Source organism: Budorcas taxicolor, chromosome 20, assembly GCF_023091745.1.
Source record: "Budorcas taxicolor isolate Tak-1 chromosome 20, Takin1.1, whole genome shotgun sequence".
NCBI lineage: Eukaryota > Metazoa > Chordata > Mammalia > Artiodactyla > Bovidae > Budorcas > Budorcas taxicolor.
In genome coordinates, this window is record NC_068929.1 from 22,372,818 (window position 1) to 22,399,824 (window position 27,007).

Below are 27,007 nucleotides of genomic sequence, written 5' to 3' on the forward strand. Positions count from 1 at the left end.
GACAAGAAAGTGGCAACCCACTCCAGTATTCTTGCCTGGAAAATCCCATGGATAGAGGAACCTGGTGGACCATAGTTCATGAGGTCACAAAGAGTCAGACATGACTAAGTGACTGATCACACATGCACTTTGAATAGCTAGGTTTTCGTTGACCACTGTGGTCCTTGAGTGGCTTCCTGTCCTTTAGTCTGCACATGGAGCAACAGTGGTTATTGTTCTGTGGATTCGTGGGAACCAGGGATGACTGTTCTCCAGGGACTCCTAGGGAGTTGCTGCTGGTGCTAATCACTACTATTTCATGAACACTGAAATACCTTATGTTTGTGTCAATTTATTTTTCCTTGAATGCTGGACAATAAAGGTGTGTGTACATGTTCTAGTAAATTCAGGATTCTGGTTGTTGAGTTCTGGTTACTTGATTTTTTATTACTGTAGTTTGTACTTGCAGCTTGTTCAGAGTCTTAAGCAATTTGACATGGGCATATTTTATCCTTTTGTTCTCTCTCCACTATAATGTATGGCCTTTGAGCTCAGGAAGATGATTTATATGTCACTGTAAAATATCATCTTTCTTGCTCTGTCTCTTTCCTTTCCCTTTCTCTCCCTCTGAGGTATATTTATGCCTGCCATCTCCCAGGCCCTGTGCCAGAATTTCTCTCATGCTAATTTTTATTTTTATTATTTTATGTATGTATTTTTAATTGGAGGATAATTGCTTTACAGTGTCGTGTTGGTTTCTGTCATATAATGACATGAATCAGTCACAAGTATGTATTAATATATATTCCCTCTCTCTTGAGTCTTCTTCCTACCTCCCACCCCCCATCCCACCCCTCAAGTTCATCACAGAGCACTGGGTTTGGCTCCCTGTGTTATATAGAAGCTTTCCACTAGTTACCTATTTTATGTATCTCATGCTAATTTTTAAATAATATAATCATTTAAAATGTTATCATCTAATATTTAGTAAACCCAGAGTAGAAAATAACTTTGTTCCTGCACAAACATTTGTAGAGATTTAAAGTTAATATTTCAGTATCCAAGTATTTGGTTTTTTTCTTTTCTGGAGAGAAGCAAATAACTGTAGGTATTTGTTACCTTGCAAAAAATACTTGTGAGTATTTTCAGACTTTCTGCTCTGTAATTAGAGTTGTAGAGTTGTGTCCTGTTACTTGGATCTCTTCTTTAATTTTTTTTATCTGTATATATCTTTGTAGTGTCTCTTCTTTTCTCCAAACACTTTGTCCTGCTCCCCACTCTTAGCACCCCCAACCTCCCACCATGTCTCTGGATTTTTGCCTTTTCCTCTGGGTCTTTCCTGGTCATTCAGATGGTAAAGAAACTGCCTGCAATGCGAGAGACCCAGGTTTGGTCCCTGGGTCAGGAAGATCCCCTGGAGAAGGGAATGGCTACCCATTCCAGTATTCTGACTTGGAGAATTCGATGGACAGAAGAGGCTGGTGGGCTACAGTCCATGGGGTTGCAAAGAGTTGGACATGATTGAGCGACTAACACTTTCACTTTAAGTGCTTCTTTGGTGGTGGCCCAGATGTTAAAGAGTCTCCCTGCAATGCATGAGACCCAGGTTTGATCCCTGGGTCAGGAAGATTCCCTGGAAAAGGGAGTGGCTACCCACTCCAATATTCTTGCCTGAAGAATTCCTTGGACAGGGGTCCTGACAGGCTATAGTCCTTGGGGTTGCAGACACAACTGAGTGACTAACACTTTCACTTTCCACATTATTCTCTTTCTCCTTCTCTTCCTCCTCCTATCCCTCTCTTCCCCCATTTCCCACTGTTCCCACACACCCCCATTCAGCTGCTTCTCTCTTGTTCATACTCTTTTCTCAGGCACATGCCCTTTGTTCTCGTCTGGATTTATAACACCTGGGAGAAGAGCCAACCATAGTTTTAATGTAACAAATGGCATTTAACTATGAGGTCCCAAGTCTGAGAGCTGGAAAGTCCTCAAGTGTCAGGGTTGTCAGAACTTTTGAGATTGATCACCTAATAAGGTCCTCTTCATTTCGTGCCAGAGAAGACAGGTCTGGGGACTTATACACCTGGCCCAAGGCTGCACAAAGACCAGGCTCCAAATCTCCTATATACCAGTTCAGTCCTTTTCTAAAAAAATAGCTTTTGAATATATTCAAGTGAAAACAAATAAGCCACTGCTAGTTACAGACTTTTGTATGTGGACTCCTATGGTGCCAAGGAAGAAAAATAAAGTTGGAGGGGGGACAGCATGAACATAGAAGAACACATGAGATGCCCTGGAAAATCATTTCCTCAAAAAATCTCAAAAAGATAACTTAGAAGTTGCCAATAAGAACTACAAACAAGTTCAGACAAGTTACCGCAGGGAGTGATACGCTTAAGGGAGCAGAAGTGGTACATTTGTCGACATATGCAGACACGGAGGAACTATAGACCTTATAATTGGAAAATATTTGGGAAAAAAGGAAGGAGTTGATCCTTTCCCTTGACTTTTCCTATTTGTGACAAAGCATACAATGAAACTGTTTTAATGCATAAATTTAAATCAGTATAGTATAATTTACTTGGATTAATATAAATTAAAACTCTTCAGGCTAGACCAGCTGTAATCATCTCCCCAAGGATCTCCATCTTATCATTATTTAGAGCTAACAAGACATTTATGATCTTTTTTTGGTTGTCTCTGGTGGAACATTGTTGGCAATAGTTTCCTGCCTTGACATTCTCATATGCATGGAAACCTAGTTAGGAGAACGAGTAAGTAAACAACTTCTACGAGTATAATCTCTCCTTTGTGACATAAATTAGATATCCATTCACATCTATGGAATAATTCCTGGTTTTGCAATTAAATAATTTGATATGCTCAAGCAAACATGCCAATCTCTTTCTAGACTAGGAGAATTCAGAGAGCTTTCGACTTGAACAGACTCTTCTTTTAAGTAGATGCATCGTCTTCTCAAAATTGAATTAGAGAGAGCTGATCTGAACTGCAATCAGGTAGATAATTAAACAGCAAGGTAAGAGGCTTCTGACTGTGTATGTTCACAGTGTTCATTGAAAAATAAAATGTGATTTTTTAATCCTAATGGTAATTTGACTAGTGTACATGTATAATGATGTGAAGTTTGCTCACTTCACATTTTAATCTCAAACTGACTGATACCTTTGAAATTAGCTTTCTCATAAAGACTAGATGAAATTAGAGAAATCTGATCTCATTTTATGTTTTTCTAGTATGTGTGTAGTTGAATGGAAAAATGAGGATGCTACTTTGAAACAGTTTTTTAATTTTTCCCTGAGTTATGAGGGTTTGTTTTCTCAGGCTTGTTTAATAATCTGGAATGAATTTTTTTGGAGTGATTTTTTAAATACTAGGAAATATTCTCACTTTTTCAGCATAGCTGTGGCCTCTGAAATGTCACAGATGTTGGATTTTTATTTTTAAATTTTTTGATGGCAGTTTTTACATTTTACTTCATCTTCTAGTAATTTGGCATGTAAATATGCCTTCCATAGTAAATTTTAAGCTCTTCCGGGGCAGGGTCTGTATCTTGTTCTTTATTCCTGGACCTTTCGTTTGATTGGTGAAATGTTTATGAACTCAGTGAATGAAGATAAGATATTCATTGCTCTCTGACAGTGTACAGACATATGGCTGACTGTTGGCTAGGAAAGGTGGCTGGCCAGTTAAATTTACCCTTAGTTGAGGTTTAGGATTCAGAGACCACATACTCATCATATTCTATAGATTATATTGTTTCTTTGAACAAGAATGAAGTAAAAATATGGATCTCTGCTCTAGCCTTTTTTTCCAGTGTGATTGAAAACATAATTCAATGTGATTAATTATGTTGAAAGTGAGTGGGAAATATGATGACATTTAGTTAAAGAAAATTCCAGATTTTGCCCTTGGTTCTTTGGACAAATGACCTTTCAGTTTTTTTCTCAGATACTTAAATTCCAAGGGCTGAGTATTCTCCATGATAGAATATCCAAGTCCTGAGGATCTGTTCTTACTATTTCTCACTGAACTGTTTATTAATCTTTTCTAAGAGGAGGAATAAGAAAGATGATTGTGTTTTTGCTGTTATTTAAACCTTCCCATCGGAGAAGGCAATGGCACCCCACTCCAGTACTCTTGCCTGGAAAATCCCATGGACTGAGGAGCCCGGTAGGCTGCAGTCCATGGGGTCGTGAAGAGTCGGACACTACTGAGCGACTTCCCTTTCACTTTCCACTTTCATGCATTGGAGAAGGAAATGGCAACCTACTCCAGTGTTCTCGCCTGGAGAATCCCAGGGATGGGGGAGTCTGGTGGGCTGCCGTCTCTGGGGTCGCACAGAGTTGGACATGACTGAAGCGACTTAGCAGCAGCAGCAAACCTTCCCATGAAACTATTTAGACTCTTTCTGTATTAATGAGAAAAACTATGTAGACACTTTTCCTGGGCTGTTGAAAATGGTAAGAGTTCTTTATTATTGTTACTATGTATTTAATGATACTAGTTCCAATTTTATTTAGTGTTTATGTAAATAGCATTAATTTTGCAGCAAGCATAGCAAGACATCACCCACACATCCTGGTCAGTAAAGCTTCTGTTATCAGTCATGCTATTGAACATGACTGAGCTGAGAGTGGGGTCAGTCCAGCTTCCCTCTCTTGGCTTTGTAGACAGTCCAGCAGGGCTATGGAATTAGGGATAAAAGGAAACTCTTTTTTTGATTTTTCTGAATCTCTTCACACTGTTTAAACTCCTGTAAGTTTTCTGCACTGGGAGGAACAGCATGGTTCTGATATCTTTAACATCAACAGACTATGGGTCAAATTCAGTCTTTAATCTTTCTGGGGGTAGGGAAACAAAGGCATGTCCTATGACTTCCTTCATGCCCACAGTTATTGGGAGAGCTGGGTAGGCTATGTTTAGAACTTACATAGCTCCTACTATGCATCCCTTACACTGTGAACTCTGTTGGAACAACCTTGGGTTATGCTAGAGGTAGCAGAGAGACCTTTTCATATTGTTCATGGGGTTCTCAAGGCAAGAATACTGAAGTGATTTGCCATTCCCTACTCCAGTGGACCACGTTTTGTCAGAACTGAAGAGCCTCTTGATGAAAGTGAAAAAGGAGAGTGAAAAAGTTGGCTTAAAACTCAACATTCAGAAAACTAAGATCATGGCATCTGGTTCCATCACTTCATGGCAATTAGATAGTGAAACAATGGAAACAGTGAGAGACTTTATTTTTTGGGGCTCCCAAATCACTGCAGATGGTGACTGCAGCCATGAAATTAAAAGACGCTTACTCCTTGGAAGAAAAGTTATGACCAACCTAGACAGCATACTAAAAAGCAGAGACATTACTTTGCCAACAAAAGTCCATCTAGTCAAAGCTTTGGTTTTTCCAGTAGTCATGTATAGATGTACCAGTTGGACTATAAAGAAAGCTGAAAGTGAAAGTGAAGTCACTCAGTCATGTCCGACTCTTTGTGACCCTGTGGACTGTAGCCTCCCAGGCTCCTCAGTCCATGGAATTTTCCAGGCAAGAGTACTGGAGTGGGTTGCCATTTCCTTCTCCAGGGGATCTTCCCAACCCAGGGATCGAACCCTGGTCTCCTGCACTGCAGGCAGACGCCTTACTGTCTGAGCCACCAGGGAAGCCCTAAAGAAAGCTGAGTGCCGAAGAATTGGTGCTTTTGAACTGTGGTGTTGGAGAAGACTCTTGAGAGTCCCTGGACTGCAAGGAGATCCAACCAGTCCATCCTAAAGGAAATCTGTCCTGAATATTCACTGGGAGGACTGATGCTGAAGCTGAAACTCCAATGCTTTGGCCACCTGATGTGAAGAACTGACTCACTTGAGAAGACCCTGATGCTGGGAAAGATTGAAGGTGGGAGGAGACGGGCATGACAGAGGATAAGATGGTTGGATGGCATCACCAACTCAATGGACATGAGTTTGAGTAAGCTCCAGGCATTGGTGATGGGCATGGAAGCCTGGCGTGCTGCAGTCCATGGGGTCGCAAAGAGTCAGACACAACTGAGTGACTGAGGTGAACTGAACTGAACTGAGCAGAGAGACCGAAGAGAGATAGAGGCAAAAATATGTGGCTCCTGGATTTTTCATCTTATATGAACATCTGAAGGTCTTAGCAAGCACCATAGGATGCTTGGAACGCCGGATGATTTATTGAACTGTGGAGTATTCATTCATTTATTCTAGGAACATGTGTTCAGTGTTTACTGAATGCAGAGCACTAGTTTCAATACTTTAACAATTCTAAGTTCCATTTTAAAATCTTTAATTGGAGGATAATTGCTTTAAAATATTATGTTAGTTTCTGCTGTACAACAGCGTGAATCAACTATAAGTATACATATATCCCCTCCCTCTTGGACCTCCCTCTCAAAACCCCCATCCCATCCTTTTAGGTCATCACAGAGCGCCAAGCTGAGCTCCATGTGGTAAACAGCAGCTTCCCACTAGACATCTATTTTCAAACATGGTCGTGTATATATGTCAGTGCTTCCAAATCCTATTCTTAACCTCATCCTTTATATTGGACAGCTTGTTTCTATAATCTACATTCACTTTTTCATTTATAGGTTGGAGCTAGTAATGGTCTGGTACCTTCACAAGAAACTTAGGGTTGATTACTGGGTGAACGTCTTATTTCAATAAATCCATATAAAGACATAAGGACAGCATTTATATATTTGTGGTCAAGTCAATGGTGTCTTATTTTCTCTAACATAAAAATAGATATCACCATTTATATGGCTAATTACCTTTATCCTGCTCAATTTGACTAGGTCAGTAAACCTTGTAATTTTGTATTGTGAAAGATACAGAAAGCATACTAATGCCATTAACATTTGATTGAGTTGAATTTGTGATTCCCCCAAATTTATTCTGGTATAAAGTAAATTATAGATAGATTTTTTTAGTCCCTAACTTTGTGTTTTCATCTAACTGCTCTACAAAGAACTGATGCATATTAAAACTACCATTTTAAATAACTCAATCTCCCTGCCCCTCTCTCCTCAAGTAAAATAAATAACCCACATTCTTCATTTTGTTATGATTTCAGTTTGTCCAAAATAGGTTGGGGATAGATTAATTAAATAGTTATATATTATAATTAACTTGGGATTAGAACTTAAATTGGAGCAAAACCACTTTTGAAATAATTAGAAAATGATAAAATATATTCGAATGTTATCATCTGAATATGAATCACAACATGAGAATCCCTTTCATAAATATGAGGCTGAATTTTAGGTTAAATCTCACCAATCATATCCTGATAGATGTTTCTAAAAAGAAGTCTCTGAGCCAGCTTGTTTATGTTTTATTTGTCTCTCTTTCTCATGAAAGGTGACTTAAAAAAATAATGATTATGTGAGCTTGTGATGGTTTATTTCCATTTAAACAGGAACTTGCTTTAGTTTCTTTTGTTATGATTAGGGAGAATAATGACTTCTTGCTTTTCAGCTTCATTTGTGAGGGATTTGTTTCCTTCAGAACACTTCCTGAAGCCTCCTCACTTGCCAGCTCATAATCTCAAAGGGTCTTTGCCCTTACCCTCTGCTTCTTTGAACCTGGGACATTTTACAAAAATCTACTAAGATTTTTCAGGTAATCTTTAAAAATGGGCTTCAGGGGGATTTTAACAATCAAACTAATGATGTCTGTGTTAAAAATCTTTAAAATCATATTTTCATGTTCCACTGTGTGGGGGTGGGGAGGGGAGGGCAGATAAGAACCAGAAAAACCTAAATAGGATTACAAATTTTTTTTCCTACTTATTTACTCATGCCTATTCAGGCAATTTTATGTAGGCTTTTGGAAATTCTAGAAGCTTTTTCATTTCAGGCTTAATATACTGGGCTCATAAATAAATATCAGATACCTTTGGAGGCATTATACGCTGAACATTATACAAAGTCTACTCTGTGTTGCGTCAGGAGCTTGAATTGTTTTCATTAAAATATCTGCTACGAAAGCACTGAGATTAGATGGGATGTTAGCTCTCTTTTTTCTCCCCTGCTATCAAATGTCAGAGACTTGTGTTGTTGGTAGGAACTGAGATTTCATTTCCCTTGGCCACGTTCTGATGCTGGCTCTACTTGCAGCATCGCTCCTGTTCCAGATTTGTATGCCCAAGGTAAGTCAGAAAAGAAATTTCAGGAGTGAAGCGTGGGTTTGTGGATGTAGTGTGGGGGAAACCAAGTGAGCGTCTTCAGAATCAAACAGTACATCTTTTTAGCTGAATGTGTGAGAAATGGAAAACCCTTTACAACCTAACATCCCACTGGTGTGATTATCAAGTATGTAGTGTTTATGGTCAAAATATGACCGAGGGTTTTTTTCAAGCAAAATGTTTTATGTTATGTATGGGGCAGGCATCTGTGTGCCTGCCTTAAATTTATGAGCTAATAACATTCTGTTCCAAGAAATACTGTCAGGTCTTATAACACCACGGGTTTGTTCTGAGTTACTCTGGTAAATGGATGGTTTTGCTTTTAAATAATCACTCCTGGAATTTTCAAATATAAAGCAGCTCACATAACATTTAGTTTATGAGGAAGATGCCTTTTTCATCAATGCAAACTGTCTAGATTGAATAATAATTGCATTTTCTTTTAACATAATTTATTATTTTCTGCTTTGTGGAATGACTATAAATGTCAACAAAATAGGTTCAAGCAAGTTTTAGGAGTGAGATTACAAGCAAATGATAATAAGCACAATTATGAGATAAATCAACTGAGATAATTGAGCCAGAATAAACTATAAATAAAATGAATTTTAAAAAGTATGAGGAGCTAAAGAACCACTGATAGTAACACAGATATTCTCCGAGATTACCACTCTAAGGTAGTAGTAATAATAATTCTGCTGAAACTGATTAGGACTGGTGGGAGTAACTGCTCACTGCTCCTTAAAGAACTGGACCCTGTAACTTGGTGTCCTCACTGTGTACACACCTCTCCCCTGCTAATGCACCCTGGTCTTAAATAAAACCGAGTGGCAAATATTAAGAGTGAATTTTTCGTGTCTTTGGGACTTTTGCCTTTCCTGCCATTGGTAAATAGCATATTTCCTCTCCCAGTCTCTGACCTTTGAGATAACTTCCTTTGTTAAACATCCACTCATTTATGTGAGTGTTAGTTTTCTTTCTTTCTTTTTTCCCCAGTTTCAAAAGTTACTCCTTTTTTCTGCCTCACATTCAACTGCTTTCAGTACTGAATAAGGTCCTCTGAGGAACCTGTTATCTATATATTTGATAGGAAGGGAGTCAGAAGCAAAGGAATTAGCAACCATAAAGATAAGTTTGCACTTGTGAACTGAAGAGAAACATGTTTTTTCTTCCATTGCAAATTAGGCTTATATATTACTAGTTGTAATTTTCATGCTAGCATATTATCAAAATGAAGTATAGGTTGGTTGAGATGCTGTTCTAAAGTGTATGATATGGTTTTAATATGTGGTGAAACTGATCTATACGATATTTGTAAATTTTCAGAGGCCCCATGTGGACCTTTTGAAGTAAAAACATATTGGAAATGGATGAAAACATGATACTTGCCCTGATCCATACAAGCTGGGATATTTAGAAATCAGCATGTGTTCATGAGCCGGAGGTCACAGGATGGTATCTAAACACTCTTGTTTAAGTTACACTGGGACCATCACCGCAGAGCTGTCGGCCCATCAGTCTAGGGCAATGCTTTCCAATGCGTGTCAATCAGCACCACTACTAGAAAAGCCACTGAGGCCTCCAGGGAATGCAGCAGCAACCCCAAACCTCTTTTTCTGTCCCTTCATAGCTTCCATGTCCAACTGCATGTAGTTTTCCTCTCTGTATTCTTGCTTTTGAAATTTCTGGGCCAACATTTGGCAGGGAGAAGGGCAGGATTAGGATGAAGCGACCAGTATGAGGCGACATAACATAAGGTCCAGTTGCGCTACACCAGCGGAATTATGGCAGACCAGTGAAGGAATTCTCGAAACCTGAATTCTGTTACTGACATGCTAACTGTGAGGCAAGGCTGTCATTGGCTTAAGATTGTGTTTTGTTTCTATTGTTATTTCTACCACGACTGCTGGTGCTATTAGCTACCATCTGTTGTATCAATCTACTTCAAATTAATATCTCAACCAACCTGTATTCTCGTGTTTATGGATGGTAGCACGGAGTGGTAGCAGGGAGGCCTCCATGTGATAATACGGTTTTATAACTTGCTTTTGTTTTTATTTTTCCACTTAACAAACTGATGTGCACATCAGTTTGCTCCTCTAAATATTTTTCTACAACATACTTTTTTAGTAGTTTTATATAGTTAGTTAGATGGCATCCACCTATCCAATCAAATTTAAATTATTTGCTACAGTAAAAATTGGTATGTATTTCCTTGTCACTAAAACAAAATATTTTCTTAGGATATATTTCTAGAAGGAGAGCTGGTAGACTAAATAGTCTATTTGCTTATAAAGGTTTGATTCTTTTTGTCAAATTGCCATCCAGAAGGTTTTTTCCTCCTTCTATTTATTTTCCTACCAGTGGTGCATGAGAAGGCATATTTTCCAGTATCTTAAACTGTATTGTTTTTAAATAAAAACCTTGCCAATCTGATATAAGGGAAATGGTACCTCACTGTGGTTTTATTGCATTTCTTAAAATACTAATGAAGTTAGACATTTTTTCCTTTATAAATTGCCCATTAGTATCTTGGCTTTTCTTTCTTTTGGGATGCTTATTTTTCAATTAATTTTATTGAAATTCTTTATATAGCACAAATAATATTCATTTGGCTATGAGTCTTCTATAATGTAAATATTTTCCCCATTTCGTTAGTCATCTTTTGACTTTTTTCCCTTGGTAAGTTTTTACATGAGAAAAGTTTGGGCATGTAGTTGAATCTTTGCCTGTTTTCCTTTTAAAGTTTCTGCCTTTGTGTTTAGAAAGGACTTTCTGTTGTGTTTGGAAAGGACTTCCCCACCTCAGAATTATATACACTTTTGTTACATTTTCTTGGTTTCTTTATTTCATATTTAGATCATGATCCATCTGGAATTTATTTTGTTGTATAGCAATGTGGGGATTTAAGTTTGTATCTTTTCCAGAAAATTTTCCACTTGTCCTGACAATGATTTACTGAATAATGTATCCTTTTCAAGTTGTACCTTGAAAAAAATAACAAAATTCTGTTTTTAGATTTTCTATATTTTTCATTGATTTCTCTACCTCTTATTTGGTTATCATGTTATCTTGACTGCTGTATTGCATTTAAATATTTGATTGCTTGAATCACTCATCTTTCCAAAAATTTCTTGGCTATTTCTCTCATCATCTCCTAACCAGAGGGTTGCCATTGTGTCTTATTGCATCTCCACTGTTTATCTCACTTGCTTATAGCCTGTTCACAAGAGAACTGGCTATTGGTCTAAAACATAAATTGTATAATATTACTCTCCTGATTGTTGTATATGTGCCGTGCTGTGCTAAGTTACCTGTCATGTTTAACTCTTTACAACCCTATGGACTGTAGCCCACCAGGCTTCTCTGTCCATGGGATTCTCCAAGCAAGTATACTGGAGTGGGCTGCCATTTCCTTCTCCAGGGGATCTTTCTGACCCAGGGATTGAATCTGTGTCTCTTATGTCTCCTGCATTGACAGATGGGTTCTTTACCATTAGCACCACCTGGGAAGCCTATTGTTATATGTACTTCCAACCATTTAAAAAAAAAACAACAAACAAACTGAAAATGGGTACATTGCCTATACCAGGATTTTAAGCCTAAATTCTAAGCTGTTTCTGGGCTTCAGAGTGTTTGTGGACACTGTATACATTATTTTGGTGAATGTGCTTTTTGTCCCTCTTTTTCTGGAGAATATGGTTCATGGTTTCACTAGATTTTAAAGATTTATGACCCCAAAGCATTGAAAACCACTGCGCTCCATGAAGGAGTTGATTCCTCAAAATGGCCTTTCAGGAGCAGGCTCTCCATGGGTGAACTTTACTTACCTTTCTTACCTGCGTCCTACAACCTTCCAGCTCCCCTCTCATCCTGAACTACTTGGAATTTACTAAACAGTTTGCTGATTCACGCCTCAGTGCCTTTGAACTTGCTATTCCTTCTGCCGAAGTGCTCTCCCCTACGCACATCATCCATGTGGAAAATTGCTGTTTGTCCTCCAAGAAATGATCAAAGGATCTTCTGCTCTGTGAAACCTTCCCTGATCTCCTTAGGCAGAGCTGATTACCCTCTCTCTCTGTTTTTTTTTAAACCATTGTACTTAGTCTGTATTTTATTATTGCTCTTGTGTTACTAGTGGATTCTTGAGTAAAAGTCAGAGAAATTTTGGGTACAAAGCAGTGGGAAAGTGAATGAAAAGAAAGAGACTAATTAGGGACCCCTGGCATCTCATATGTAGGTGATGGAGGAAGGGAGTGGAGATTTATTTTGAAACTAGAGTAGACAAGATTTCTTTTTGCTTTTATTTATTTATTTAAGGTTGACATGTTTTGTTTTTATTTTATGAGGTTATGAAGATAGCAGTAGGAGTGGTGATAGGGCTACAAGTTGAGACACCCAACTGCTAGAGGTAACCCCTCCTTCCCACACCCAGACTCGAGTCACAGGCACAGTCTCTTAAATCCATCTGTGCCCATCTAGGCAGGAAGCAAAATGAGTCTGGAGCAGGGCCTGTATATGAGCAGCATAACTTGTAAGAGCCTTGGGTCTCTTTGAAATAAGGCGTTCAGTGGGGGATCATATGAGGTATTTCTCTGCTTGTCTGGGATATTTAGTCATTCTGAATCACTTTTTAATGTTCCAACAAATTCTGTATGTCTCCAGTTGCCGGTTTCTTGCTTCTTGTCCTTTTGGCTAAGATCAAATGTAGTATCTGTTTTATATCAGTTTAATAGGTTTTGTTGATGAACTGTTATAGGGGAAGAGAAAGAACAATCTGGTATGACCCTTAGGTTTCTGACTCAAACAGTTGAGTGGATGATGTGGGCATCCTTTTCCACATTTAGCTGGTGGGCTTCGTAAGATTTCATGATCAATCCCTACATCCTTAGATACCACTTTTCCTGACTCACTGCAGAAGTCTGATGCCATTGGGGGTAGGATGACTGGTTCCTTTACTACTCCCTGAGACTAAGGCTCTGGGGGTGCTGGTCATGCAGTATGCCCAAGAGGCCCAGGAAGAAGCCTTCATGGACAAGTATCTTGGAATGGATCTGGAATGAATAAAACACACTATATTTAAAATTACTGGAAATGAAGTTGAGTTCATGTCCACCATCTGCAGTCAATTTGTGTTAGTTTTCTGAGATGACTCTGGCTGTGCTGTGAGCATACTCAGTCATGCCCTGACTCTTTGCGATCCCATGGACTGTAGCCTGCCAGGCTCCTCTGTCCATGGGATTTCTCAGGCAAGAATACTGGAGTGGGTTGCCATTTCCTACTCCAGGGGATCTTTCTGACCCAGGGATGAAACCCGTGTCTCCTGCGTCTTCTGCACTGGCATGTGAATTCTTTCTCACTGCATCACCAGATAGTTTCACAGTTATAAAAGCTTTGCTACTTGAGTAAAAACAGTGTTCCCTAGTTAAACTACTATAGTTCAGTTCAGTTCAGTCGCTCAGTCGTGTCCGACACTTTGCGACCCCATGAATCGCAGCACGCCAGGCCTCCCTGTCCATCACCAACTCCCGGAGTTGACTCAGACTCGCGTCCATCGAGTCAGTGACGCCATCCAGCCATCTCATTCTCTGTTGTCCCCTTCTCCTCCTGCCCCCAATCCCTCCCAGCATCAAAGTCTTTTCCAATGAGTCAACTCTTCATATGAGGTGGCCAAAGTACTGGAGTTTCAGCTTCAGCATCATTCCCTCCAAGGAAATCCCAGGGCTGAGCTCCTTCAGAATGGACTGGTTGGATCTCCTTGCAGTCCAAGGGACTCTCAAGAGTCTTCTCCAGCACCACAGTTCAAAAGCATCAATTCTTTGGTGCTCAGCCTTCTTCACAGTCCAACTCTCACATCCATACATGACCACAGGAAAAACCATAGCCTTGACTAGACGGACTTTAGTCAGCAAAGTAATGTCTCTGCTTTTGAATATACTATCTAAATTGGTCATAACTTTTCCTCCAAGGAGTAAGCGTCTTTTAATTTCATGGCTGCAGTCACCATCTGCAGTGATTTTGGAGCCCCCAAAAATGAAGTCTGGCACTGTTTCCCCATCTATTTCCCATGAAGTGATGGTACCAGATGCCATGATGTTCGTTTTCTGAATGTTGAGCTTAAAGCCAGCTTTTTCACTCTCCACTTTCACTTTCATCAAGAGGCTTTTTAGTTCCTCTTCACTTTCTGCCATAAGCAGTCTGCAAATTCAAAAACATGTTTGGCAGGTGGAATATATTGGGCTATCCTATTTTTTTAAAAGACCGTATGGTGTTCTCTTGCTTATATGTTGTATCATACAGCTAGTTCCCTCCTAGTGGACATTTAGGTTTTTTAAGATGTTTCCCTGTTTCCCACAGTGCACACATGTGCAAGTATATCTGCAGGACAAAGTCTTAAGTATAGAATTATTAGATGAAAGCAATTTTTTGCCATAAAAGTTGCACCAACCTCCCTTTATAACAGTGTCCAGTGTTACTGCTTCTCCTATCCGCACCTCCCGCTCCCCGCCCCACCTCCCCGCCCCCTGCCTATCAACACTGAGTGCTACTCTGATAGGAAAAATATACTGCCTCATGGCTCTTTTAGTTGTTTGATCATGGGTACAATCAAGCATCTTTCCTGACATGTCATTTCCCTTTTTGCACCATTACCTACTTTTGAACCTCTGAAACTGTGAGAAAGTGGTGATTATCAAAAGGAAGCTTTTCCTGTTTTTCCTAACGTCTCTCTGGGAACTGACTAGAAGTCTCAATTTTCAGTCTGGTGAAGGCCAACTCAGGTTACTCAGCTAATGGTCCCTATTCCTTCCACACATATATTTGTTGAATGCACACTCTATGTCAGATTCTGTCCTAGGCACTGAGGGAGGTACAGTCAATGAACAAAATAGGCATGAAATCTTGCCCTTATGGAGTTTGCATTCTTAAGGGGACAGCATACTATAAATAAAGCTATGGTTTTTCCAGTAGTCATGTATGGATGTGAGAGTTGGACTGTAAGGAAAGCTGAGCGCCGAAGAATTGATACTTTTGAACTGTGGTGTTGGAGAAGACTCTTAAGAGTCCCTTGGACAGCAAGGAGATCCAACCAGTCCACCCTAAAGGAAGTCAGTCCTGAATATTCATTGGAAGGACTGATGCTGAAGCTGAAACTCCAATACTTTGGCTACCTGATGGAAAGAACTCACTGGAAAAGACTGTAATGCTGGGCAAGATTGAAGACAGGAGGATAGGGGACGACAGAAGATGAGATGGTTGGATGGCATCACTGACTCAATAGACATGAGTTTGAGCAAGCTCCAGGAGTTGATGATGGACAGGGAAGCCTGGTGTGCTACAGTCCATGGGATCACAAAGAGTTGGACATGACTGAGTGACTGCAATGAATTGAACTGATACTGTAAATAAATTAGCTAAAAAATTACAAATGTCAGGTGGAGTAATACCATGAAGGAGAATAAAACAGAGAAAGGGTTTAGATGCTGTGGGTAAGGGGTGGTGTTGTTTTACATAAGGTTGACAGAAAAGGAATTTCTAAACACTTTTCTCAGCTTCTTTTTCATTTTTTTGTGTCCTAATTATACTCCTTTTCCTTGTTTCGTTCTTATTATTTTTTTTCAAGTGTGAATTCTCTGATGTGCAATATGGATAAAGCTTTGTTTAGTGACTTTCCTATAATGATTGCATTAAAATGATTTTAGTGTGAATTGTCTGGTGTATTGGAACAAATCAAGTGATACCTGAAGGCTTTTTAAAATTTGTTACATTTATAGGGTGAAAGGAGCACTAATATCTTATATGGAACAGGTGTGAAATATCCTAGTAGTTAGTGAGGGCCATTTCATTTCATTCTTGGATAGTGCCTGCACGCTCTCACAGTTGCCTCTTGTCAATCACAGAAGAGGTAGCTTCTTGATGAGACTAGTTTATGGCTTTTATCCTCATAGCAAGGGCAGTCTTCATTTGGAAGAAGTAGAAATGGCAAAGTAGAAATGTAAATTTATCATAGCTTCCATGCCTCCTGAGCATAAAATATCTATAACAGGGTTGGTAAGGAAACAAAAGTTTTTTTATGAGCTGGAAAGAAATGCTCTAAGATTTCTATCCTGGAAGCAGAGGTAACTGGCTTTCCATAATGGATACTAAAGATATGAAGAATATTCTCAGTTTACATATTCTCTCTGAATTTATGCCAGAAGAAAAGGTATTAATATAAGTGTAAATTAACATAAAACCCCAAATGTATTAAGTATATTCAAGATCTACATGCAAGTCACAGTGGGAAAGGCTTCCAGCAGTTTCTTAACAAAAGTCAGAAAAATTTGGGGAACAGAGTTAGGGAGTCTATCCACCATCAGTTTTCAGTGACATCACAAACTGACTGCTTAGCTTTCCTTATTGTCTGGATTCAGTGTAAAATAATAATAATATCCTTTACTAAATGCTTTATGAAAGGCATTATGCCACACAGCTTATACAGTACCTATTTCATTCTCACATTAAGCCTAAAAGGCTTATAGGTGAAGAAACGTAGACAGGTTAAGTGATCTGCCAACACCAGACAGTTACTAAACATTAGAATTGGGACTTGAGTCTCATTTGTCTGATTCCAAAACTTGTACTCAACCAGTGTTTACTGAGCATCTCCAATGGGCCAAACTACAGTTTAAGATGGGTTCACATATATTCAGCCATTGCAAAAACCAGATAAAGCAGAGAGGTGAAGCGATTGTGTTGAGGTCACACATATTAGAGTGGTTAAATCAGAATATGAATCAAGACCCCTGTCTCTAAACCTGACTTTTTCTCTCTCTCTTCCCTGTCCCTCTTTCTTTACTATATTATAGCATATTCTTTGCACAATGATCATGATATTATTCTTCCAGTTGCCTGCTTCTTTTAGGTAAAGTGATAATTAGCAGAGATTCCTGGGGGAAAGGTGTGAAATATCTGCGCTTTTAAAACCCATGCTGGATTTTCCCCATCATTTAGCCTGTTACCTTGTTGAATCTAATGTGGTACTTCTAGAAACAGTGTGAGTTCTGTGGGTAGTGTTTAGTATGCTTCAGTGAGCTAAATGACATCCTGGTGGCCTGGGAAGACTCTTACTGCTCCTAAACACGTATGAATATTTGTTACCACCTAAGCAAGTAGCTTAGGCAGTAAGCAAACAGACTTCAGTACAGAAGGACTTGGAATGGATGGGTATTTTCCAATTTCCTTTTCTCCCCTAGCTTTTTTTTTTTTTTTTGAGGTATAATTGATAAGTGAAGTATCAGATATTTAGAGTTTATAATGTGATGATTTGATATACATTATGAAGGGGTTCTTCTCCATTGAATATTAATTGGTACATCTATCACTTCACATCTTTACCTCTTTTCTTCCTTTTCTATTTTTTGATGACAATGTGTAAGTTCTATCCTCTTAGCAAATTGTAATTATATAATACAGTGTTGTCAACTATAGTCATTATGTTAAATACTAAATCCTCAGAACCTATTCATCTTCTAACTTTGAGTTTATCCTCTTTTACCAGCCCCTTCCTATTTCCCCCCCACAGCCAACAACTTTATACTTTGTTTCTATGAGTTCAACTTAAAAAAATATTCCATTATAAATGACACCATACAATATTTGTCTTTCTCTGTCTGGCTTATTTTACTTAGCATGATATTCTCCAAGTTGATCCATGTTGTTGCAAATGACAAGGTTTCCTTCTTGCCTTAAGGCTAAGTAATATTTTATTATTATTACCACATTTTCTTTGTCCACAAATCTGCTGACAGGTACTTGGGTTGTTTTTATACTATTGTAAATAATGCTGGCATGAGTATAGGCATTTCTTTGAGATACTAATTTCATTTCCTTTGGGTATTTACTCAGAAGTGGGATTGCTGGATCAAAAAATAGTTCTATTTTGATTTTTTGAGGAATCTTCAAAAAGTAGATATATCATTTTACATTCCTACCAACAGTGTTACAAGTGTTCCCTCCCCTCCACATTCTTGTCAACATTATTTCTTGTCTTTTTGATAATAGACATTCTAACATATGTGAAATTATATCTCATTTTGGTTTAATTTACATTAGCCTGATGACAAGCGATGCTGAAATCTTTTCATGTACACATTGGCCATTTGTAAGTCTTCTTTTGAAAGATGTTTATTTAGGCCTTTGGGTTTTTTTTTTTGGCTGTGCTGCCCATGACATGTGGAATCTTAGTTCCCTGAGGAGGGATTGAACCTATTTCCCCTTATATTGGAAGTGTGGAGTCTTAACCACTGAACTGCCAGAGAAGTCCCTCCTTTCCTCATTTTTAATTTAGGTTATTTGCTTTTTTTGCTGTTGAGTTGTATGAGTTCCTTGTATATTTTGGATATTAACCCTTTATTGGATATGTTGTTTGCAAACACTTTCTCCCTTTTCATAGGCTGCCTTTTCCTTTTGTTGATGATTTCCTTTGCTGTGCAGAAGAATTTTACATGCTTATTATTATTTTTTACTTTGATGCCTTTGCTTTTGATATCAAATTTAAAAAGTCATCACTAGGATCAGTATCAGGGACTTACCTCTCATGTTTTGTTTCAGGTGTTTTATGGTTTCAGGTCTCATGTTTAGGTCTTTAGTCCATTTTGAGTTGATTTTTGTGTAAGATATTGTGTACTGTGTAATGTAAGAGTCTAGTTTCATTCTTCTGCATGCGGCTGTACAATTTTCTCAATGACATTTATGAAAGAAACTGTATTTTGACCTTTGTATATTTTTGACTCCCTGGTGAAATTAATTGACTTTATATGTATGAGTTTATTTCTGGCTTGCAACTCTGTTCCATTGGTCTAGATGTCTGTTTTTACACCAGTATCATACAGCTTTGATTTCTATAACTTTGTAATATAGTTTGAAATCAGGAATTATGATGCTTCCAGTTTTGTTCTTCTTTCTGAGGCTATTCAGGGTCTTTATGGTTTCAGATACATATTAAAACTCAATTTTAGTATTTTCTGTGAAAATTTTGATAGGAATTTTGATAGGGATTTTACTAAATCTGTAGATAGATGCTTTGATTAATGCAGACATTTAAACAATATTAATTCTCCTAATCTGTGAACATAGAATGTCTTTCTATTTATTTGTGTCCTCTTTACTATCTTCTGTCAATGTCTTAGTTTTCAGTGTACAACTCTTTCACTCCCTTTGGTACATTTATTCCTAAGTATTTTATTCCTTTTTAATGATATTATAAGTGGGATTGTTTTCTTAATTCATCTTTCTGACAGTTGATGTTTAGAAATACAACTGATTTTTGTATGTTGATTTTGTATCCACAATTTTATTGAAATTACTTATTAATTGTAATGGTTTGTTTTTTGGTGGAGTCTTTATGGATTTTCTATATACAATATCATGTTTCTTTAAACAAGGACAATTTTGCTTCTTTCTTTCTGATTTTATTTCCTTTTATTTCTTTTTCTTGACTTCTGGCACCATGTGGAATAAAAGCAGTAAGGGTGGGCATCCTTTTTTTTTTTTTTTTTGGGGTGGGCATCCTTGTCTTGGTCCTGATCTTATAGAAAAAGCTTTAGTGTTTCACCATTAAGTATAATATTAATTGTGGGCTTGTCATATATATCTTTCATTATGTTGAGGCATGTTCCACCTATATGCAGTTTGTTGAGGTTATTATGTAAAGCTGTTAAATTTTGTCAAATGCTTTTTTGCAACTGTTGAGATGATCATATTATTTCTTACATTGACTTGTAGATGTTGAGCCATTTTCTTACATTACTGAAATATTTCCTACTTGATCATAGTATATGATACCTCTAATATATTGTTAAATTTGATGACACTCTAATTAGTATTTTGTTGTGGATTTTTTTTGCATCTATATTCCTCAAATATCTTGAACTTTAATTTTTTTCCTTATAACATCCTTGTCTGGCTTTCGTATCAGAGTTATGTTGGCCAGGTAGATTGAGTTTGAAAGTGTTCCTTTCTATTTTTCAGAAGAGTTTGAGAAGGATTGATACTAGTACTTCCTTAAATGTTTGATGGAATTCACCAGTGAAGCCATCTGGTCTTGGACTTTTGTTTGTTGTGAGGTTTTAAATATTACTGATTCAATCTCCTTACAAGAAAGCAATCTGTTCTGATTTTCCATTCATCACAATTCAGTCTTTTTTAAAAATTAATTTATTTTAATTGGAAGATAATTTCTTTTTAATAATATGATGGTTTTTGCCATACAGCAGCGTGAATTGGCCACAGGTGTACATGTGTCCCCCTAATCCTGAACCCATCTCCCATGATTCAGTCTTGATAGATTGTATAAATGGCAACCCACTCCAGTATTCTTGCCCGGAGAATCCCATGGACAGAGGAGCTTGGTGGGCTACAGTCCACGGGGTTGCAAAGAGTCGGGCACGACTGAGCGACTTCACTTTCACTTATAAGTTGTCCAATTTGCTAGCATTTAATTATTCATAGTAGTCTTTTATAATCTGTTGTATTTCTGCAGTATCAATGCACTATACTCTCTTTAGTTTCTGATTTTATTTGTTTGGTCCTCTTTCTTTTTTTAGAGAGTCTTGTCAATTTTGCTTATCTTTTCAAAGAATTAGCTCTTAGTTTTATTGATCTTCTCTGTTGTCTTTTAGTATCTATGTATTTCTGGCCTGATCTTTGTTATTTCCTTCCTTCTGCTGGAGAAGGCAATGGCCTCCCACTCCAGTACTCTTGCCTGGAAAATCCCATGGATGGAGGAGCCTGGTAGGCTGCAGTCCATGGGGTTGCTAAGAGTCGAACACGACTGAGCGACTTCACTTTCACTTTTCACTTTCATACATAGGAGAAGGAAATGGCAACCCACTCCAGTGTTCTTGCCTGGAGAATCCCAGGGACAGAGGAATGGTGGGCTTCTGTCTATGGGGTCGTACAGAGTTGGACACGACTGAAGCGACTTAGAAGCAGCAGCAGCTATCTTTGGGCTTATTTTGTTATTTTTCCCAGTTCCTTTAAATGTAAAGTTAGGTTGCTTATTTGAGCTGTTTATTCTCCCTAATTATAATCATTTTTAACTCTCCCTCTTGGAGAGTTATTGCTGCATCCCCAATGTTTTGGTATGTTGGCATTTACATTTTCATTTGTTTTAAGATACATTTTGATCTTTTGACTTTTTCTTTGATACATTGGTGGTTCTTCATGATCATGCTGTTTAATCTCTACTGTGAATTTTCCAGTTTTCTTCTTGTAATTGATTTCTCAGTTCAGTTCAGTTCAGTCGCTCAGTCGTGTCTGACTCTTTGCGACCCCATGAATCGCAGCACGCCAGGCCTCCCTGTCCATCACCAACTCCGGGAGTTCACTCAGACTCACGTCCATCGAGTCAGTGATGCTATCCAGCCATCTCATCCTCTGTCGTCCTCTTCCCTCCCAGCATCAGAGTTTTTTCCAACGAGTCAACTCTTCGCATGAGGTGGCCAAAGTACTGGAGTTTCAGCTTCAGCATCATTCCCTCCAAAGAAATCCCAGGGCTGATCTCCTTCAGAATGGACTGGTTGGATCTCCTTGCAGTCCAAGGGACTCTCAAGAGTCTTCTCCAACACCACAATTCAAAGGCATCAATTCTTCAGCACTCAGCTTTCTTCACAGTCCAACTCTCACATCCATACATGACCACTGGAAAAACCATAGCCTTGACCAGATGGACCTTTGTTGGCAAAGTAATGTCTCTGCTTTTGAATACACTATCTAAGTTGGTCATAACTTTTCTTCCAAGGAGTAAGCGTCTTTTAATTTCCTGGCTGCAATCACCATCTGCAGTGATTTTGGAGCCCAGAAAAATAAAGTCTGACACTGTTTCCCCATCTATTTCCCATGAAGTGATGGTACCAGATGCCATGATGTTCGTTTTCTGAATGTTGAGCTTAAAGCCAACTTTTTCACTCTCCACTTACACTTTCATCAAGAGGCTTTTTAGTTCCTCTTCACTTTCTGCCATAAGGGTGGTGTCATCTGCATATCTGAGGTTATTGATATTTCTCCCGGCAATCTTGATTCCAGCTTGTGTTTCTTCCAGTCCAGCATTTCTCATGATGTACTCTACATAGAAGTTAAATAAGCAGGGTGACAATATACAGCCTTGACGTACTCCTTTTCCTATTTGGAACCAGTCTGTTGTTCCGTGTCCACTTCTAACTGTTGCTTCCTGACCCACATACAGGTTTCTCAAGAGGCAGGACAGGTGGTCTGGTATGCCCATCCCTTTCAGAATTTTCCACAGTTTATTGTGATCCACACAGTCAAAGGCTTTTTCATAGTCAATAATTGATTTCTAGTTTCATACCATTGTGGTAGTAAAAGATATTTGGTATGATTTCAGTCTTCTTAATTTTATTAAAACTTATTTTGTGGCCTGACATATTATTTATCCTGGAGAATGTTCCATGTGTACTTAAGAAGAATATGCACTCTACTTCTGTTGGATGAAATGCTCTGTATGTGTCTGTTTATCTGATCTTACGTGTGGTGTAAGTTCAATGTTTCCTTGTTGATTTTCTGCCTGGATGATCTATCTAGTGTTGAAAGTGGGGTATTGAAGTCTTTTGCTATTATTGAATTGCTGTCTATTTTCCCATTTGGGTCTGCTAATATTTACTTTATATGTTTAGGTGTCCGTATTTTGGGTTCGTAAATATTTATAGTTGTTATATCCTTTTAATTAAATAACATATTTATCATTATATAATGACCTTCTTTGTCTTTTGTTACACTCTTTGGCTTAAAGTCTATTTCTTTTAAATAAATATAGCTATCCTTGTTTTCTTTTGGTTTCAGTTGGCATAGAATATCTTTTTGTATCCCTTTGCTGTTAGTTCATATGTATCCTTAAATTTTTTGAAGGCAGCTTATAGCGGGTCTTATATTTTGTTCTGTTTTTTAGATCCGTTCAGGAATTATGTATCTTTTGATTAGAGAATTTAATCCATTTATTCTTAAAGTTATTATTGATAGCTGTGACTTTCTATTGTCCTTCTGTTTATATTTTCTGGTTCTTTTGTAATTCTTTTGTTCATTTCTTCTTCTCTTGCTGTTTTTGTAATTTGATGATTTTCTGTAGTGATGATTTTCTTAGATTCCCTTCTCTTTTTTGTATACCTTCCATGGGCTTTTGCTTTGTGGTTACATGTGACTTACATAAAGCATTTTATTTTTATGACTGTCTATTTGTAGCTGATAATTTCAAATGCAAACCAAAGCTCTTCTTTGTCCACATTTTATGCTTTTATGTCACAATTTGCATCTTTTATCCATTTTAAAAATACTTTTGTGTCCAGTTTTTAATACTTTTGTCTTTTAACCTTCATCCTAGAACTATAAGTTATTTACCCACTACCATTATACCATGAAAGCATTCTGAATTTAGTGATATATTTACTTGTACCAGTGAATTTTATGCTTTTATATAGTTTCTTGTTACTAATTAGTATTCTTTGCTTAGCTTGAAGAATTCCCTTTAACAACTTTTTTAGTGCTGGTCCAGTAGTGAGAAACTTCTTCATCTTTGTTTGTCTGGAAAACTCTTTGTCTCTTCTTCAGTTCTGAAAGACAGCTTTGCTGTATAGAGTGGAGAAGGCAATGGCACCCCACTCCAGTACTCTTGCCTGGAGAATCTCAGGGACAGGGGAGCCTGTTGGGCTGCCGTCTATGGGGTTGCACAGAGTTGGACACGACTGAAGCGACTTAGCAGCAGCAGAAGCGACTTAGCAGCAGCAGCAGTAGCTGTATAGAGTATTTTTGGTTGGCAGTTTTTTCTTTTCAGCACTTTGAATTTATTATGCTACTCACTTCTGGTCTGCAAGGTTTCTGTTAAAAAATCCATTCAAAGTCTTATGGGAGTACTCTTGTATTTATTAAGTTTTTTAAAAAATTTTTAATTGAAGGCTAATTGCTTTACAGAATTTTGTGGTTTTCTGTCATACATCAATAAGAATCAGGCATATGTACACCCATGTCCCCTCTCTCCCAGACATCCCTCCCATCTCCCTCCCCACCCCACCTGTCAGCCTGTTGCAGAGCCCCTGTTTGAGTTCCCTGAGTCATACAGCAAATCCCCATGGCTATCTGTTTAACACATGGTATTGTAAGTTTCTATGTTACTCTCCATACATCTCCCCTCTCCCTCCTCTCTTTCTACCTTGTCCATAGGTTTGTTCTGTATGTCTGTTTCTCCATTGCTGCCCTGAAAATAAATTCATCAATGCCATCTCTTCAGATTCCATATATATGTGTCAATACGATATTTATATGTCTCTTTCTGACTTACTTCACTCTATACAATGGGCTCTAGTTTCATCCACCTCATTAGATCAGATTCAAATGCGTTCCTTTTTATGGCTTAATAGTATTCCATTGTAAATATGTACCACAGCTTCTTTGTCCATTCATCTGTTGATGTACATATAGGTTGCCTCCATGTTCTGGCTATTGTAAATAGTGCTGCAGTGAACACTGGGGTACATAATGTCTTTTTCAGTTTTGATTTCCTCAGGGTATGTGCCTAGTAGTGGGATTTCTGGGTCATAAGGTGGTTTTATTCCTAGCTTTTTAAGGAGTCTCCATACTGTTTTCCATAATGGCTATATCAGTTTACATTCTCATTGGCATTTATTGTTTGTAGACCTTTTTGTTGATGGCCATTCTGACTTGTGTGAGGTGGCATCTCACTGTAGTTTTGATTTTAATTTCTCTGATAATGAGTGGTGGTGAGCATCTTTTCATGTGCTTGTTAGCCACCTGTATGTCTTCTTTGGAGAAATGTCTCTTCAGGTCCCTTTCCTACTTTTTGATTGGGTTGTTTGCTTTCCTGGTATTGAGTGGTATAAGCTGTTTGTATATCTTGGAAATTAATTCTTTATGAGAAAAGAAAAGATATATCCATCTGAATGAAGAGTTCCAAAGAATAGCAAGGAGAGATAGAAAGCTTTTCTCAATTATCAATGCAAAGAAATAGAGGAAACAATAGCATGGGAAAAACTAGATATCGCTTCAAGAAAATCAGAGATACCAAGGGAACATTTCATGCAAAGATGGGCACAATAAAGGACAGAAATGGTATGTACCTAACAGAAGCAGAAGATATTAAGAAGAGGTGGCAAGAATACACATAACCCAGATAACCATGATAGTGTGATCCCTCACGTGGAACCAGACATCCTGGAGTGCAAAGTCAAGTGGGCCTTTGGAAAGAAAGCTAGTGGAGGTGATAGAATTCCAGTTGAGCTATTTCAAATCCTAAAAGATGATGCTGTGAATGTGATGCACTTAATATGCTAGCAAATCTGGAAAACTCAGCAGTGGCCCCAGGACTGGAAAAGGTCAATTTTCATTCCAATCCCAAAGAATGGCAATGCCAAAGAATGTTCAAACTACTGCACAATTGCACTCATCTCACATGCTAGCAAAATAATACTCAAAATTCTCCAAGCTAGGCTTCAACAGTACGTGAAACAAGAATTTCCAGATGTTCAAGTTAGATTTAGAAAAGGCAGAGGAACCAGAAATCAAATTGCCAACATCCACTGGATCATAGAAAAAGTGAGAGAATTCCAGAAAAACATCAACTTCTGCTTTACCGACTGCCCCAAATCCTTTGACTGTGTGGATCACAACAAACTGTGGAAAATTCTTCAAGAGATGGGAATACCAGACCGCCTGACTCTCCTCCTGAGAAATCTGTATGCAGGTCAAGAAGCAACAGTTAGAACTGGACATGGAATAACAGACTGTTTCCAAGTCAGGAAAGGAGTATGTCCAGGCTGTATATTGTCATCCTGCTTATTTAACTTATTTGCAAGAGTACATCATGTGAAATGCTGGGCTGGAGGAAGCACAAGCTGGAATCAAGATTTCTGGGAGAAATATCAATAACCTCACATACGCAGATGACACTGCCTTATGGCCGAAAGTGAAGAGGAACTAAAGAGCCTCTTGGTGAAAGTGAAAGAGGAGAGTGAAAAAGCTGACTTATAACTCAACATTCAGAAAACTAAGATCATGGCATCCGGTCCCATCATTTCATGGCAAATAGATAGGGAACAAATGGAAACAGTAACAGACATTTTTTCTTGGGTTCAAAAATTGCTGTAGATGGTGACTGCAGCCATGAAATTAAAAGACACTTGCTCCTTGGAAGAAAAACTTTGACAAACCTGGACACTGTATTAAAAAGCAGTGATATTACTTTGCCAACAAAGGTCCATGTAGTCAAAGCTATGGTTTTTTCAGTACTCATGTATGGATGTGAGAGTTGGACCATGAAGAAAGCTGAGTGCTGAAGAATTGTTGCTTTTTAACTGTGGTGGTGGAGAAGACTCTTGAGAGTCCATTGGACTGCAAGGATATCAAACCAGTCAATCCTAAAGGAAATCAGTCCTCAATATTGATTGGAAGGACTGATGCTGAAGCTGAAACTCCAATACTTTGGCCACCTGATGCCAAGAACCGACTCCTTGGAAGAGACCCTGATGCTGGGAAAGATTGAAGGCAGGAGGAGACGGGGATGACAGAGGATGAAATGGTTGAGTGGCATCACCAATTTGATGGACATGAGTTTGTGCAAGCTCTGGGAGCTGGTGATGGACAGGGAAGCCTGGCATTCTTCAGTCCATGGTGTTGCAAAGAGTCAGACACGAGCGGAACTGAACTTTTTGTTTTGGGCCTGGGTTTATAGCTGTGGGGGTGGAGGACAACTCCAATGTCTATTAAAATTTTTTTCTTTGTTTGCTATAATCCTGTGGAACTTGT

General features: G+C 38.3%; 1 pseudogene; it reads left to right on the plus strand.

The window, feature by feature from the left end:
* The first annotated feature begins 12,875 nt into the window (after positions 1-12,875).
* Positions 12,876-13,036, plus strand: LOC128066278 (uncharacterized; annotated as a pseudogene).
* The last annotated feature ends 13,971 nt before the right edge of the window (positions 13,037-27,007 follow it).